The following is a 12575-nucleotide window of genomic DNA, read 5'->3' on the forward strand; positions in this document are numbered from 1 at the left end:
CAGCTGATAACCTGCTTAGACCACCTGCTCCTCAAAGGCAGGGGCTCCTTTTGCAGCAAAGGCAAGGCAGCCTTGCAACTCTGCCAGCCACAGTAGTTGCTGCTTCTTCCCCTGCCCTGTGGGCTGAATATGGCCCCGCCACCCACTCCCCAAGTACAGTGGTTCCCCGCAAGACGAATGCCTCGCAAGACGGAAAACCCGCTAGACGAAAGGGTTTTCCGTTTTGGAGGTGCTTCGCAAAACGAATTTCCTATGGGCTTGCTTCGCAGGACGAAAATGTCTTGCGAGTTCCTGCGGGTTTTTTTCCCTCCCCCCCTTTTTCTAAGCCGCTTAGTCACTTTATCAGCTGATCCGCTAAGCCACTAAACCGCTTAACAGCTGATCCGCTAAGCCGCTAATAGCGCTAATCCGCTAAGCCGTCAATTGGCTTGCTTTGCAAGACGAAAAAACCGCTAGACGAAGAGACTCGCGGAATGGATTCTTTTCGTCATGCGAGGCACCACTGTACAAGGTTACGGATCTGATGCTGTTGCTGCTTCCTTCATCTCCCCTTCCCCTTAACTCTGCCCAGAGCTACGGTACTTTGCCTGCTGGAGTCCCAAAACCCAAGGAAGGAGCAAAAGGCTGCAAATGCCTAGTTACGGTAGGCAACAGAGAAATATACATCAGATGGAACAAGCCTCTCACCGCTAGATTTCAATTCTAGAGTGAGTCTTGTGATAGGAACTTTATGGTCTTACATATATGGTAATGTTCATAAGTGTACCAACCAAGCACATACATAGATCAGCACAGCACAGGAAGGCCAACCTGGAACCATTTTGATTCCTAATCCGCAAATGCCTAGTTACGGTAGGCAACAGAGAAATATACATCAGATGGAACAAGCCTCTCACCGCTAGATTTCAATTCTAGAGTGAGTCTTGTGATAGGAACTTTATGGTCTTAGATATATGGTAATGTTCATAAGTGTACCAACCAAGCACATACATAGATCAGCACAGGAAGGCCAACCTGGAACCATTTTGATTCCTAAACTGACCAAATCTTTTCTCTGCAAGGTCAAAATGGAAAAGCCTCCCCATTGTCTTTTCCTTCACAAATCCTGTCTGTGTTTGAATAGGGTGTGAGCCTGTGACCTGGCCCAGGAACTAAGTATTTATCATTACAAAAGACTGGCCAGGCTACCCAAGAAATCTAATCAAGTAACCTGCCAGACAGGAGATAAACAAGGACAAGAGAAAAACAACATTTAAATTTCTGTTTAGACCGCCTTTTCTGTGATGTAGGTATGATATATCTGAGGGGTGGTCTTGATCTACAGGGTGGCAATTTCAAAAGTCTTTATAAGGCCTTGCACACCATTTTTCTGGGTCCTCCTCAGATCAATAAAGATCAAGCTTACTAGCTGCTTTGCTTCTCAATATTCTCTGGTTGGCCTCTGTTATTCTCTCCTACCAATAGGGAACCTATGTAAGGACTCTATATGGGCTCTTGGATACCCCATAAGGGAAAAGGGCAATTTTTGTTTACAACAGTCTCACCAAAACCAGTGGTTCTTACTTCAGAGTGAGCATGCACAGGGCTGGCTCTTAACTCTCAGAACTGTGTTTGTTTCACTGATAAATCTGGGTTTCAATGTGTTACCAGGGCACCCATGCAGTTATTCAAATTATCAGATTATCTGCCTAGAAACCTCATGTCCATCCCTTATCCTTCATTATTTGCAACCTAAAGGCTGACAAAACAGCAACCATTGAAGATCAGTAGGAGGTTGAACACCGCATACTATTTATCATTGCTTCCGAAAGACTGCTGAGGAAAGGCATTAGCCAGACGCAAATTTGCCTTTGAGAAGAAGTAACCTTATAAATATAGATAAGTTAGATAGAAGAAAGAAGAGTCTTTGGATGGCTTGATGATAAAAAACAGGCTTGGGCCCCCTGGGGTTTAACATTTTATGGGGGGGGGGGAGTAAGAGGAAGTGAGAAAGAAGGAAATGAAAATGTGTGGGCACTGAGGAAGTCAGCAAGAAGGATTCCGGAGAAAGCTCAGAAATGCACACAAGAAGGAAAATGTCCAAGGAAAGGGACAGAGCACAACAGCCCAGCCTGAGAAACAAACCAGAATTCCAATTTTCAGCATATTGAAAGAGATGAGCAGGATCCAACTCCTCCTCAGGCCCTCAATTATCTGAGGCCTGACTACATAATGCAAGAACAAATCCTATTGTATAATTCCTTTAAAAACCTAGAAATTCTGTAAGAATTCGGAGACAACACCAAACCTATCCCCATTTTAAATTCCCCCTCTTCTCCGTTTCCACCTGTATAAGACGTTCGGCACTGAACTGAACTCACGCAATATATGCATGCAATTTATTTTTACTGTGTCCATTTGTGTAATTGCTCAAAAAAGATTGTGCAGGATGTAGAAGCTGTAATGCAACAATAACCCCTTGGCAAATAATTTTTTTAAAAAGAAACTGGCTAGTTTCTTGGCTAGTACATTTATCCTGCTCTACAAGTGATGACTACGAACAATAATTTGCCAGAAACAAACATGAGCAATGAGCTGGAGGGCAGGGCGATAAAAGGGGTAGATTTTCAATATCAGAGGTTTGGAGGGGGAAAATAAAAATTAAGCACTACACAAGTACCTAATCAAGAAACTTCACTATAATAATATTCAAATAATACACAGCATTTTGCTCATGTTTTACATGACCCATTTTTTAAAGCAATTGGTGATGAGAGACAAAAGCGTCTGGGGCAACATTTCTCAACATGGTGCCCTCCATATTTTGTTGGACTCCAGTTCTCATCATCCCTGGTCAACTAGTAGTGGGGACAGGTGGGATTTGAAGTCAAACAACATCTGGAGGACTCTGCTCCCCTTGACTAATGAGATTCTACCCAGGAATAACCTACACTGGTCAGTTATAACGTTAAAATGCATTATAAAAATGTGGCACCAGAGGGCACTGCAGAGCAGCAATCCATCACCAATGAAAATTGCATTGAGAGCCATATTATGGGTTTTTTAAAAAGTGTTTTTACATATCAATGTAGATCTAGCCCCAGTCACATTTAGGAAAGAAACGTTTAGTACAGAGAGCAGGAAGGCAGCTTCTTCAAGTTATGTTTTAAATTAAGCACATATATGTACAGAAGCGCTGGCTGGCTAGCTGGTTGGCTTCCTTTTGGTTTTGTTTCATGCAAAGTAGTAAAGGAAGGCTGAATCCTGAGCAGAGCACTGGTAGGATTGACATTTCCTTAACTCTTTCCTCCTGGGCTATTTTTCTGCCTTCAGCAGAACAAAAAGGCAGCTTCTTAAGCAATTTTCCTTAGAAGAAATGTCCTACAGGCATTAAGCCCTCCTTCTCAGCTTCCTATGGCCCTTTTTTAAAGAGCTTCCTAAAGGGGAGGGGGAGACATCAGCTCTGTATGTGGGTACATGTAAAGGTAAAGGTAAAGGGACCCCAGACCATTAAGTCTAGTCGTGACCAACTCTGGGGTTGCGACGCTCATCTCGCTTTATTGGCCGAGGGAGCCGGCGTACAGCTTTCAGGTCATGTGGCCAGCATGACTGAGCCACTTCTGGTGAACCAGAGCAGCGCATGGAAACGTTGTTTACCTTCCTGCTGGAGCGGTACCTATTTATCTACTTGCGCTTTGACATGCTTTCAAACTGCTAGGTGGGCAGGGGCAGGGACCAAGCAACGGGAGCTCACCCCGTCGTGGGGATTCGAACCGCCAACCTTCTGAGCGGCAAGCCCTAGGCACAGTGGTTTAGACCACAGCACTACCCGTGTCCCACACATGTAACACGTGTTGTTCTTGTTTAGTCGTTTAGTCGTGTCCGACTCTTTGTAACCCCCTGGACCAGAGCACGCCAGGCACTCCTGTCTTCCACTGCCTCACGCAGTTTGGTCAAACTCATGCTGGTAGCTTCGAGAACACTGTCCAACCATCTCGTCCTCTGTTGTCCCCTTCTCCTTGTGCCCTCCATCTTCCCCAACATCAGGGTCTTTTCCAGGGAGTCTTCTCTTCTCATAAGGTGGCCAAAGTATTGGAGCCTCAGCTTCACGTTCTGTCCTTCCAGTGAGCACTCAGGTCTGATTTCCTTCAGAATGGAGAGGTTTGATCTTCTTGCAGTCCATGGGACTCTCAAGAGTCTCCTCCAGCACCATAATTCAAAAGCATCAATTCTTCAGCAATCAGCCTTCTTTATGGTCCAACTCTCACTTCCATACATCACTACTGGGAAAACCATAGCTTTAACTATACGGACCTTTATGTAACGCATAGTTAGCTTTAAAGACCTGTAAATGGCTGAGCGTCCTTTTTGGTCTCACAATTCCATTACAGTAACCCTGCATCTTTAGCTGTGTAGCACATTAAGGCAGCAATCCTATACACAAGAAGCTGGCGTAAAGCAAGCCAGCATAAATAAAGCCAGCATATCCAAACTCTATTCAAGAGCCGGGTGACGGCTGGCTGAGTCAGTTTAAGCCTGGCATAGGGCAAAAGCAAGCCTTTAAAACGGTGCTCAAGGAACACCACCCTTTTGGCTAGATTAATTTTGGCTGTGGTCCCAGTTCATGTGACTCAGGTGAACAGACTTGGGATCCCAGCTGGGATGGGATGTGGCGACACCCAGAATATCTCTGGATGATCCAATAAAGAAAGAGTTAAGCTGGCAGAGCCTAGCAGCTCAGCTGCAGAACTGCTGCATCCTAACCCCGCTCATCCCAGTGGATCTTAATACAGTGGTACCTCTGGTTGCGAACGGGATTTGTTACGGAGCCCCATTCGCATAATGAGCAGAACACAACTGGCGTCTGCGCATGCGCGGGTCACGATTCGCCGCTTCTGCGCATGCGAGTGACATCATTCTGAGCATCTGCACATGCGCGAGCGGCAAAACCCGGAAGTAACCCGTTCCGTTACTTCCGGGTCGCCGTGGGACACAACCTGAAAAGACGTAACCTGAACCAAATGTAACAAGAGGTATGACTGTACAGTGGTACCTCTGGATACAAATGGGATCCGTTCCAGAGCCCCGTTTGCATCCTGAAGTAAACGTAAGACACAACTGCGTGTCTGTGTGTGCACGGGTCAAATTTTGCCGCTTCCGCGCATGCACATGACGCCATTTTGAGCGCCTGCACATGTGCGAGCGGCGAAACTCGGAAGTAATGTGCTCCGTTAACTTCCGGGGTGCTATGGAGCGCAACCCAAAAATACTTAACTTGAAACTACTTCAGCCCGAGGTATGACCGTATAGAATTCTTCCCAAGGTCATATTAAGAGAGTGGTAAGGTGTGCAGCTGCACCGCATTAATAAATATGCTGTTATACGTCCACAACAACTCTTTAAAGAAAAAACTTTACAATTCTATGATTCTATGTGAAACTATTTAAGTGGGACGGAATCAGAAATTCTCAGCATCTCATGGCCCATTCATATATAAATTTTTAGGCAGTCTCACTGAAACAATTGCACTTACTCTCAATAAAATGTTCACAGGAATTCAGTGTTGAGTTTTTTGGGGGGAGAACCAGTTTCAAGTATTTATGTTTGTAAAGATGCATTTCAAACTATGTCTGTCAACATATCCTAGGAGAGGAGCATGGGTGTTCAGCCACATTTCATACATTGTAGCTTGAATAAATTCTGTTTACAAAATTCTGTTTACAAAAATAAAAAAATATGTTTACAAAAATATATCGGACTTTTCATACCGCCCAATCTCATTAATAAACCAAGACTACAAGATATTCACATCAATCTTGGCTAACCGCCTAAAAAAATTTCCTACACAAATTAATAGCCCCAGACCAGACTGGCTTCGTCCCTGGTCGCAATATAACAAATTCACATCAGGAAACTAAAAATATTGGACTTCGCATGCATTCCACTGATTTGCATGTTTACTTTTTGAAATAAAACATTTTCTTTCCCCAAAAAATTATTGGTGCAGAAATTTCAATGGGAGATTAATATATACCACCTACAGGTAACCCAAGGCAATCAGATTAAGTGTACACCATAAATGAAATGTGAAAAGCGCAAAAAGAACATTGAATGCACTGTCAAGATACAATTGTGACTGTTATTTACTTAAATTTCTACCTTTTCCCAAGTTTTTTTCATCAGTTCCAGTTCAGGAGTTCCATGAAAAAGGGCTGCTTTATTACAGCTTGTCTGTTTCTGTGCAGATGATCCTGAAACAATAACAGAGAATGAGCTAATAGGCTTGAGGATGTGGACAAGGTGCTTGGATCGGTCAGCGCTCTGAACCCTGGCCCCTTTGTCTGATAAAAGCTAGCAGGGAGGAGACAGCTAACTGGGCCAGGGAGGTGACTGATGCCTCCCTGCAAGAGGGGTGGACTCTGCTTGCCTGAGCAATAAGACCACTCCTTAAGAAACACTCCCTAGATTTGGAAAATCTAAGTACCAGTAGCAGCCAGTCGCTGATCTCTCCTTCTTGGGCAGGTAGTGGTGGACCAGATCCAGCTGCTCCTTCTTTGGATGCCACTCTCATTAGAGGTCTGGAGGATGTCAGCACAAGAAAGGCCTTTTCTGTGGTGGCCCCGTTTGTGCAACGCTTTTCCTGACACCTTCATTACGTTTCTCTTCAAGCAGCCATTTGGATGATTAACGTTTTAAAAGGTAAAGGGACCCCTGACCATTAGGTCTAGTCGTGGCCGACTCTGGGGTTGCGGCGCTCATCTCGCTTTATTGGCTGAGGGAGCAGCGTACAGCTTCTGGGTCATGTGGCCAGTATGACTAAGCCGCTTCTGGCAATCCAGAGCAGCGCATGGAAATGCCATTTACCTTCCCGCTGGAGCGGTACCTATTTATCTACTTGCACGTTGACGTGCTTTCGAACTGCTAGGTTGGCAGGAGCAGGGACCGAGCAACGGGAGCTTGCCCCGTCGCGCGGATTCAAACCGCGACGTTCTGATCAGCAAGTCCTAGGCTCTGTGGTTTAACCCACAGCCCCACCCCAATTAACGTTTTACAGCCGTTTAAATGTGTTAGTGGGATGGAGAATATTTTATCTTATCTTATCTCTTATCTTATCATCTTATCTGGCACAGTTGTGATGCCCTTGAGTGTATTTATGTTACAGTGGCACCTCTGGAGCCCCGTTCGCATCCTGAGCAGAACGCAACCGGCGTCTGAGGGTCACAATTCACCGCTTCTGCACATGCGCGTGACGTCATTTTGAGCGTCCGTGCATGCATGGGCTGCGAAACCCAGAAGTAACCCGTTCCATTACTTTTGGGTTGCTGCAGCACGCAACCTGAAAATGCTCAGCCTGAAGCATCTTTAACCCAAGGTATGACTGAGGGACGCGGGTGGCGCTGTGGGTAAAACCTCAGCGCGTAGGGCTTGCTGATCGCATGGTCGGCGGTTCGAATCCCCGCGGCGGGGTGAGCTCCTGTCTTTCGGTCCCAGCTCCTGCCCACCTAGCAGTTCGAAAGCACCCTTAAGTGCAAGTAGATAGAATCATAGAATCATAGAGTTGGAAGAGACCACAAGGGCCATCGAGTCCAACCCCTTGCCAAGCAGGAAACACCATCAGAGCACTCCTGACATATGGTTGTCCAGCCTCTGCTTAAAGACCTCCAAAGAAGGAGACTCCACCACACTCCTTGGCAGCAAATTCCACTGTCAAACAGTTCTTACTGTCAGGAAGTTCTTCCTAATGTTTAGGTGGAATCTTCTTTCTTGTAGTTTGGAACCATTGCTCCGTGTCCGCTTCTCTGGAGCAGCAGAAAACAACCTTTCTCCCTCCTCTATGTGACATCCTTTTATATATTTGAACATGGCTATCATATCACCCCTTAACCTCCTCTTCTCCAGGCTAAACATGCCCAGCTTCCTTAGCCGTTCCTCGTAAGGCATCGTTTCCAGGCCTTTGACCATTTTGGTTGCCCTCCTCTGGACACGTTCCAGTTTGTCAGTGTCCTTCTTGAACTGTGGTGCCCAGAACTGGACACAGTACTCCAGGTGAGGTCTGACCAGAGCAGAATACAGTGGCACTATTACTTCCCTTGATCTAGATGCTATACTCCTATTGATGCAGCCCAGAATTGCATTGGCTTTTTTAGCTGCTGCGTCACACTGTTGGCTCATGTCAAGTTTGTGGTCAACCAAGATAAATAGGTACCACTTTATAGCGGGAAGGTAAGCGGCGTTTCCATGTGCTGCGCTGGTGCCGGCTCGCCAGAGCAGCTTCGTCACGCTGGCCACGTGACCCTGAAGTGTCTCCAGACAGCGCTGGCCCCTGGCCTCTTAAGTGAGATGGGCGCACAACCCGAGAGTCGGACACGACAGGGCCCGTATGGGCAGGCGTACCTTTACCTTTTAAAAAGTGTCTCACTATACTGCTGCCATGAATGCTGGAAGGAAGACCGCTCCCTGCTGCAAGTCCTGTTTCCATCTACCCTAAGGGGCAAGGGCCAGACTCACCTTGAACAGCTAAAAGAGGCTCCTGGGACATTGCTGGAACAACTCTTGGGTTGAGGCAACTGGCTAAAATGTTCTAAATGGTTTTAATTTTGGTTCCTCTGTTTTGTTTTTGTTGGGTTGGGGTTGGTTAAATATTTAGTTGGGGTTGGCAGTTGTTTTAATTTGGGTATAACTGTAAACTGTTTATTATTATTTGATTTATTGGTTTATTTATAGTCTATATAAGATATTCTGTTTTTTAATGTTTGATGTTTTATTATGTTTTTATATATGCTGTAAGCCACCCAGAGTGGCTGGAGAAACCCAACCAGATGGGCGGGATATAAATAATAAAATTACTACTACTACTACTACTACTACTACTACTACTACTACTACATGTGAGAAGAGAGGAGATGAATTAAATATTATTCAGATCCATTCCCTTGCTAATATGCAATCTCAGTTTATAAAGCGTGAATTCAATATTATTTGTTATTTCAATGATACCTTATCAACTTCTGAAGAGCAGTAGAGCCAGCTAGAGGGAAGAACCAATATTCTCTAATCTATCCAATCCTTTCTGGAGATTAAAATATATCTCATCTATTTAATCCTTTCAAGAGAGTGCCCCATTTGTCTTTCAGTTACTATGGGAAGAATGAGCCTAATCAACAATCATCTGATAGAAAGTTAGATTAATGAATTCCTTAACTGTATAATTCCTTCAGTTTAAACTATAAAACACAAAGGGGGTTCAGTTTTTTGTGTTAACTACCTTGGGATAACACTCTTTTCTTTTAAGATTCTGCTATCAAACATTGTTGACCTTTCTGTAGATCAGTGGTTTTTTTAAGAACACATTAAAAGCTGATAAAATATAGCTATTTTTCACAATAGCCTACTTTTCATAAACCCTGAATTTGAAGCAATAGGGGGAAATGACATCCCATAAACTGCTTCAATGCTTTACCCACAGATTCAAACCTGAAGTATTTACTCAAAGATTGCAAAAGCTAATTGGGGTAAATTCTCAAAATTGCAAAGCTAGAAATAAGTTGAAAAGTAGTTTATCTTTGAGGAGGCAACTCCTGGAGATGAAAGCCAATAAAACAATATTTCAGAGCACAGGGGGGCACTAAGTACTGGGGGCAATAACTTCACTGATGTACTGGAAACTGAGGTCTTGTTAAAGGAAATGGGCAGTAAAAAACAAGAAGGAAATGGCTGGAAGGAATGACACATTGTTTCAGTTGTCTCTATACTGATGCACAGAGCATGGGAAATAAGCAAGACAAACTTGATCTCTTGAACACAGGATGGCAAATATTATCTAGTAGGCATTACAAACCTGGTGGGATAAGACTGGAGGGTAGTAATTGAGCGGTATAATCTATTCAGAAGGTATACCAACAGGAAGGATGTGTATACATATGTAGAGACCCATGGTTTGCAGCACAGAACACAGAGCACTGGTGTAAAAATTGTGAGGGAGGGAAACAACAGTGACTTCATTATGGGAGTCTGCCTTCCTTGAGCAGATTACCAAACATTCAAAAAGGAGATACAGTAGTCATGGGGGACTTCACTTCAACTACCCTGATATCTGTTGGATCTCAAACTCCATCAAGATTGAGAAGCCTAACAAATTCCTCAACTGCCATTCTGACAATTTCATTCCCCAGAAAGTGAAAGAAATAACAAGTGGATTGATTCTCTTCGATCTGATGCTCACCAATAGGAAAGAACTGGTCAGTGAGGGGGAAGTAATGGGAACCTTGGCAGGAAGTGATTATGTCCTCTTGAGATTCGTTCTACAGTGGAAAGGGCAAGTTGAGTGTACTCAGATGTGCACTCTGGACTTTAAGAAGGCTGATTTCAAAAAACTTAAAGAACTATTGAGTGAGATCCCATGGTCATAAATACTGAGAGAGAGAGAGAGAGAGAGAGAGAGAGAGAGAGAGATGGGGGGGGGGAATGGCTCAGGGCCAGCCCAGGATGTTTTGCCACTAGAGGCAAGACAGAAAATGTCGCCCATCACCACCACATCCTCCTCTGCTATGTGCCACCAACATGCCTGCTTCCTAGGTTCATAGGCAACTGTGGGTGGACATATGGCAGCAGGTAGGTGGGTTCACAGCACACACGTGGCAAAGTAGGAGGCCAATAGGTGAGGAAATGAGAAAAAGGAATGAGATTTGTCCGGCATGACTTGTTTTTGAGAAACCCATGCTGGGTCTCAGTACAGTGGTACCTCGGGTTACATACTCTTCAGGTTACATACCCTTCAGGTTACAGACTCCGCTAACCCAGATATAGTACCTCGGGTTAAGAACTTTGCTTCAGGATGAGAACAGAAATCGCATGGCAGCGGCACAGCGGCAGCAGGAGGCCCCATTAGCTAAAGTGGTGCTTCAGGTTAAGAACAGTTTCAGGTTAAGAACGGACCTCCGGAATGAATTAAGTAGGTATGAATTAATTGGTACCTGAGGTACCAGTGTAATCACAACATCTTTTTCCAAGTGCTCACAGACCACCTGTTGAATTATCTGTTCTATGAGCTTTTCTGGTATCGATGTCAAGCTCACCGGTTGGTAGATACCTAGGTCTTCTTTCCCCCCTTTTTGAACATGGGAACAACATTTGCCCGTCTCCAGTCTATAGGGACCTCACCAGTTCTCCAAGAATTCTCAAAGATTATAGACAGAGGTTCTGAGATTACATCCGCAAGCTCCTTTAGTACCCTTGGATCATCATATTCTGGAGGTTTGAATTCATTCAAAGTAGGTGGGTGTTCCCTTACTGCTTCTTTTCTTATCTTGGGCTGCAGGTCCCTCCTTGCATTGTTTATTCTGTTCTCACCACTGCTTTTCTTTTGTGATATCCTTTGTGATTTCTCCTTTCTTCCATTTCTCATATATGCCCTTCTTAAATCTCAATTTATCCATAAGCTCCTTATGCAGCCACACCAATTTCTTTAGTTGCCTCCCACTTTTCCTTCCTGTTTGAATTGTCCACATTTGGGTTTGCATTTGTTTAAACTCTTCATTAATGTTGGCACTGAACAATAACAGCATTTCCCCATCAGCAGTTGAGTTGTGTTCTCTAAACCACTTTGAGGTTTCCTGCAACCAAGCGGTATATATATATACACACACACACACACACACACACACACACACACACACAGTGGTGCCTCGCAAGACGAAATTAATCCGTTCTGCGAGTCTCTTCGTCTTGCAGTTTTTTCGTCTTGCGAAGCACGGCTATTAACGGCTTAGCGACTTTAAGAAAAAGGAAACAAACTCGCAAGAACTCGCAAGACGTTTTGTCTTGCGAAGCAAGCCCACAGGGAAATTCATCTTGCGGAACGACTCAAAAAACGGAAAACTCTTTCGTCTTGCGAGGCATTTGTCTTGCGAGGTACCACTGTATGTGTGTGTGTGTATATATATGACATATATATATATGACATAAACAATGTATATGGCAGATTCACATGGAACCTTTGCGTGTTCAGACCCAGAAAGCTCCTCCCTAAATAAATTCACACATGACTCAAATTTTGGTTTTGGTTTTTGGCAGAATTTAGGCCACAACTTTATTGATTACAGAAAGTGACTGGTTGCATAGGCTCTGGTTTGACTAGCTCCCCGCCATGCAGGTAGCGCTGACCCAGGGCACCAGCATAGGTCAGCCAAGGGTGAACACCTGGATAAGCGGAAATCCGGGAACAGGCTAACTCCGCCACCCAAATGCCCCCCTGGACTCAGGCATGGGCACAACCCCCTCTCAGGGGTTGACAAAGCCATCAAGTCCCTGGATTATTTTAATGGAATACCCTTCACATAGGGATGGCGAGGGTGTTCTCCCATCCCTATCACCTGAACCAGCGCCTATCCACAACCTTACAAGTTGTGATGATTTGCTACGCGGCAGGCGAAACCCAAATGGCACCAGCTAATCAGCCAAGTGGGGAAAATTCCTGCTGTGCCCCAACGACACACGACGGCATAGCAAGGTCAAGCACACAGCCCTAAAAGTAGGGAGAGGTGGGCGGGTGTTCCGAATGCCCGAGCTGAAAGAGGAAGCTCTGGGTCATGTGCATG

At 44.8% G+C, this 12575-nt stretch overlaps 1 protein-coding gene across 10 annotated transcripts in view; it reads right to left on the reverse strand.

Annotated features, from left to right (window-relative positions):
* Positions 1-12575, reverse strand: part of ENOX1 (ecto-NOX disulfide-thiol exchanger 1) — a 276927-nt gene that overhangs the window by 129375 nt on the left and 134977 nt on the right. For 6 of the 10 annotated variants that reach the window (XM_083748441.1, XM_083748450.1, XM_083748447.1 and 3 more), the window contains one exon: positions 6139-6230. The exons of the other annotated variants lie outside the window; for them this stretch is intronic. The gene's annotated coding sequence lies outside the window, so the exon portion shown is untranslated. The remainder of the gene's footprint in view (positions 1-6138; positions 6231-12575) is intronic. 10 annotated transcript variants of the gene reach the window in all.

This window comes from Podarcis gaigeae, assembly GCF_964106915.1.
Source record: "Podarcis gaigeae genome assembly, chromosome: 7".
In the NCBI taxonomy this organism is placed as follows: domain Eukaryota; kingdom Metazoa; phylum Chordata; class Lepidosauria; order Squamata; family Lacertidae; genus Podarcis; species Podarcis gaigeae.